Source organism: Cupressus sempervirens, chromosome 10, assembly GCF_028749045.1.
Source record: "Cupressus sempervirens isolate cs-2001-9-10 chromosome 10, ASM2874904v1, whole genome shotgun sequence".
NCBI lineage: Eukaryota > Viridiplantae > Streptophyta > Pinopsida > Cupressales > Cupressaceae > Cupressus > Cupressus sempervirens.
In genome coordinates, this window is record NC_143127.1 from 441,004,983 (window position 1) to 441,010,693 (window position 5,711).

A 5,711-nucleotide genomic window follows, 5' to 3' on the forward strand; every position below is an offset into this window, starting at 1 on the left:
CATGTTGCATTTTGTTCTCCATAGATAACATGCATCAACCAATTTAAGAAAGACAAAATTTCCAAGAGACAAGAGGACCATAAAAGGCTGGAAGACAAATTCTGATATTGTTGCCAACTGCAGTAGTATGCTATCGTCTAACAGTTTACTTTTGCAGAGAGTTGTGTCCCTACTTGCATTTTTACTTCTAATCAAAGAACCTCAATTTACAAGAGAAGCGTTGTATTTGTGGACTCTCCATTCACAAGAGAATTGTCGTTTCTGATTTAAGGATGCATACCAGCTACTATATCACGAAGTATAGCATGTGTCCCAATCCATGTACTCTATGTATGTGGTGAACTATAAGGTGATTGTTTTGGATTGTTGGGTTAGTCTTACACTGGTTTTGGTGCCCCTGCACTACCAAGAAATATAATGTAATAAGGGCGGATATGGTACAATTACTGCAATATGTTATAAACAGTAGATTTACTATCCTATTCAAGATGGGTAGTGTGTTATTTAGTTGGTGGCACTACCACTAAATTTACTTTTGAACTACCATAGAATTACTGTCTCGATAAACCTTTGATTAAGCAATGCAATTAATGCATGATTTGGGCCTTCAGCAACCGTATTAGAATGGAATCCCATGAAGGCCCAAAATCTTGCTTCGTAAACACCCAAAATCTTCTCTAGAAAAGTCCAAACATGGCACAAGTAATAAGAAGAAAATTGTGCTTTGTGGTTTGTGATTTTTCTCATTAGCACCAAAAATTTAAAAATAGTCCTCACTGTAGAAAAAATACATAGGATAAACCTTAATTCAGAGCTTGTTAACGATCAAATTGTAGATTTAAGCGAGCAATCCTTTCACATGATTCCTCTACCATTCGTAAATGCCCTCTTTGAGCTTCAGCATTGGTCTTAAGACATATATCAAAAAAGTTATCTATTTCAATTTCAGAAGAATCAACAAATTAAACACTCTTAGAGATCTTTGGTGGCACACTTCTATAAAGGATGGATATAATCTCCTAGGGCATCTTTGATATATATAGAGAGACATATAGATAGATGGATAGATAGGGGTTGCTCCAGAAATGCATATCACAACTCCCATCGTTGAGGATTAAATGTTCAAAGTTGATACGCAAAAAACATATATTATAAGGACTTCAGACTAATAACTATTTTAAACATTCGGACTTTGATTTCTTTTCATCTCAATTTGAAGAGTTTCAGTGTTTGTTCAACCTTTGACATTTCTCCATTCATTGCCTTTGATGCAGAAGTGTACCTGGGCAGTCTCACTCCTGAATTTAATTTCTCACAATTTTTGTTTCACAGGTTTTTATTTTTTCTCCGTTTTGGTGTTCTCTTCTTCTTGCTCGCATCTTTTCATTTCTGGAACAAAAACTGCAAATTCTGGATCTATTATAGGCATTCCTTTAATTGGTTGCAACTGGAGAATGGTGATAATTTATTTTGACGGTTAGCTGAAATTTATAAGTCCTGACATGCTATTAATAGGCCGTTAATGGGGAGCAAAAGCAGCTGGCAACCTTCCTTATTTTAGCATCAGCAAGAAAAGAAGTTACTGCTAGCGGTTTCTTCTGCTGACGGCTCCTCAAATTTGGTTTGGTAGTATTATTTTCCTGTATATTGGCAGTTTGTCTACTCGCCTATACTTGGCCATTTCCACTTACTTGTATCAAAACTAAGGCTACAGAGAGTATAAGTCTTTTGAGATCCAAACCTTCGGAAGAAATTGATGGTACTGAGTTGATGGTAGAGTCCTTGGCTTTCAAACAACTCTGTGGTAATTTGAGTTTCTGTAAGGAGTTTAGATTGAAAGGGCGGTCATGAAAGTTCAAATTCTCATATTTAAGTTCTGTGGCAAGTCGTGTCTAACATGGTTTTAGCTTAGTTGTGAAATACTTTACCACACACTATGAAGAATTGAATGCTGTCATGGCTCATTTTGCGATGGTGTTTGCCTGCAAGTGAGTTTTTTTCAGTCATCTCTGTTTGTTTTGGTCACTTATAATTCATGTTATCACGAGATGTTGTAACCCGTCAGGCACCTGATTGTAAATCAAGCCTAGCAGTGGATACAATTTTAAATAAGTTACAGTTTGTTCTATTCAATAGTGCTTCTTTTCAGAATTTTCCTTTTATGTTCATGTGAGCTGCTGGGATAACTTGCCCTTCATTAGGTAATCAATCCACGACTGCATCAAACTTTGCAGCCTCTACAAAGAAGAATATAAATGAAAACTTGTACGTCCTTAAGGCACACCCAGCACCAATGGAATTCATGACCATCTTTATGGCATCTTCACTTCTGCCTCTTGATATACTATTCTCCTATAATCTCCTTTTTTAATACTCGTCTGAGCTTTCTTGCCTCTTCTAAAAGTGGCTGTCACAGAGATAAGATACAGTTGAGTTGCTCCTATTTTCTCTAGAAAATTCGATATAGTTGAGTTGCAGTTCTAAAAATCCATAAAACCAATTACGCTATTCTTTACAATAGCTAGTCCTTTCAGTAATAAGTGTCTTTTATATACCATAAGTGATCGGTTTTCTCTTGTCATTTTAAAGGAAAACGGGCTACATTTATGCTTTTTATGAAGCCATGAATCAAAAAAATGTTTGATGGACCTTTATACAATAATTTGTTTCTGCAATTCGCATTTAATCTTTTACCTACCTTCTGCCAATGGCCCCCCATATAGATCTCACGTATCGTGGCTCAGATTGTGTATGATTCTGCCTGTACGCCAGGAGATTCAAACAGAGTTATATTACAGTGTCCTAGAAACTAAAGTGCCGAGGGTATATTTCATTTCACTCCCTATGCACCAAGTCTACTCTTCTGCACAACATAAATAATCCTATCTCTCTTGTTCTTTAAAATAAAGATATTTTTTCCTACATTGAAGCTACAAGTCATCCTCCAAGATAGACAATGGAGGCTTTTGAAAGATTTTTTTGCCATAATGCCCTTCTGAAACACTCCACTGAGATTGATGGCCTCTTCCATTGATGCAACACATATAAATATGAAGAAAGTAGTCCACGTACTCTTGTTTTTCGAAGTTTCAAATATGTAATGTACAAAGTGAAGAGGTTTCCATAATCTATGTAATATAGGTAATGCAGTTTTTGGATTTGATTGTGTGAGTTATTTTATTGACATCTCAAATCACATTCCATGATCCATCATTAGAATGAGAAGAGAGCTGAGAGGCATACTCTTGATGCTAGATCACAGAAAGTGATTTAAAATATTGATGAAAAAAACTCTCACACAATCGAAACCAAAAACTGCATCATCTGTTTTCAATTCTATAAAATCTAAGAGTATATTACATTACTCATAATTTCATAATTTCCTTTTAAGGGCATCATAGAATAACCCGTCGGCCTATTATTAGTAGACAAGGAAAAAAAAATTCTCCACTTTTTCCAGCATAAGTATCAAAATATGAAGGTATAGTTAATGTTTAAGCATCAGCCCAAACAGATGCCAAATAGACTTATGTGACCTCCCTTGTATAATCTGCGGGAAGATTTCCCTCAGCAGTAGACTTTATTGAAGGGGTGAATGACATTTTTTCAAAACTAGAAGAGAGCTCTAACATAGTGGTGGCATTAAGAGAACCCTCCCAGAGCATATTAGGAACTACTGGTACGCAAATTGAGGAGTCGTTTGCTCTGAGAATCTCATGTCAGTTACAAATTTTCAAAAAAATCCTTCAAGACTAGGTGAAAAAAAATTACCAAACAAACATATAGCAAAACATTTCTTTGAAGATGCAGCAAAATCTGCCAGACCTCCTTCCAGTACTCTCTGGACAAAAATCCGACAGTTGTGATTTCTAAACTAATTTTCATCAAAGCGCCTTATAAAATTAGTTTGAGGCACACTCAGCTCCCACAAAGCCGTAATCTTTCACAACTTGTAGTGGTTATTCTCATGTCTAATACAAAACCTTTAGTGGACAGAAAAAGTAAGCAACAGTTTTGTGAGAAGGTACGGGTTAAAAGCAACAATCTGCACAGAAAATCCTGTAGCTGACGACTTGTATCATTTAGGCAACCGTCGAATACAAGGATTCACTCCTCCGCGAGGAACTTTAAGCCAAGTAAAATTCGATGCTTGATCATTTAAATAAATGATGTTTTTGGATCAATAGAATTACAAGCAAAGGTAAAATTAGAGAGAATGCACAAAAGAGAGTCCAGACCTAGATTTCTTTGAGCATATCTCCAGGAAGCAAACCCTGATCCACATCGACCTCCAGCTGGTTAATTGCATCTGAATACATGGCCATCCTGAGGCCCTGATAAGCGGGCTTTTCCCAGGGTTTGTCCGCCAAGGCAATGGCTTCCCTCACCGCCTGCTCTAGGGTTTGAGTGGGACCTTCAAAGAGGGCATCAACTAAGCCAGCGCCAAACCCTTCAACTCCCGTGTACTTAATTCCCTTCAGAACGACGTCCCTGTAAACCTGAGGAGAGAGCTTGACCCGCTGCAAAGCGAGAGACCCTGACGGAAGCACGACATTTATATCGACGGCGCTGTTGTACAGAAAGCCGCGATCAGACCTCATGTATCTGTAGTCGTGCGCCATGGCAAACAGAAACCCTCCGCCCGCCGCATGTCCACAAACGGCCGCAATGGTGGGCACATTCAATTTCATCATATGATATATGACTCTCTCAAATTCCCTGAGAAGAAAGGGGAATCTTGTGGCGGCGTCTTCTTTCATCCAATCCAAGTCTAATCCGTTTGAGTAAAACTTGCCATCGTTGGTAGTGACGAGAGCTCTGGCGTCCGACTGTTCGACTGTTCTCAGGGCTGAAAGAATGTCGTTGCAGCGGTCAGGAGTGAACCTGTGTTCATTTTCCCCCACGAATTTCAGGAGGAAGATCTTTCCATGGCGCTCAAGGCTACACATTTTCGTCGTGCAGGTCTTCTCCCACGACACGCCCTGCCTTTGATGGTAAGTCCTGCAACGATGGGAATTCTTGTTAGACTGAAAAGGTACCCGCGAGAACACAATTCCGTTCCGTGAGAGATGGCTGCTGCACAGCATTGAAGTACGAATTTAAAGAAATTAATGGTCAAAATATGCGTTTACGTGGGGCGAGATTCTGGATGAGTTATTTGCTTAACGAGCAAAGCGGATTGAAAGCGCGGGTAAATTGTGTCGCTGTTCCCAGAGCTGGAAGCTCGGATCTCCCATAGCTGAGAAGAGTTTACCTGGAAGAAAGTTAGTCGGTCCAAGCAGAGGGTTTTAATGGTGATGATCGACCGGTAGATTCTTTTTCTATAGGCACATCTTCAATAGGAAGGAGCCTATAATCATTTAAGTGAAACTGAAGCAGTGATATCAAGAGTCAAATCATCTAGGGCAAGCGAAAAGCTATTACGAGGCAAAAGTGAAAAATGGATGTGGGCAAAAATCTATTATGAGACAAAGGTGAAAAGTAGATGTGGGTAAATGTAAAACAATATTGAGATATTTTAAAACATAGAAAATTGAAGTGAAGTTGGAATAATTTTTTTAAAAAGTATGAATGGAAAATCTATGGTATATTATTAAAGATAAAAATTCAATCAATTAAGAATATGGTGTAAAAAATTTGAATAGCAAAAGGTTAAGGATCTTGGGAAAGAAGTTGATCTCTACAATCCTATTTCAACATCTCTTTTGTGT

General features: G+C 38.1%; 1 pseudogene across 1 annotated transcript; it reads right to left on the minus strand.

Annotated features, from left to right (window-relative positions):
• Positions 1-3,941: 3,941 nt before the first annotated feature.
• Positions 3,942-5,236, minus strand: LOC149534605 (enoyl-CoA delta isomerase 2, peroxisomal pseudogene; annotated as a pseudogene). The gene has a single exon (XR_016357178.1). The product of XR_016357178.1 is annotated as an enoyl-CoA delta isomerase 2, peroxisomal pseudogene (transcript).
• Positions 5,237-5,711: the final 475 nt, after the last annotated feature.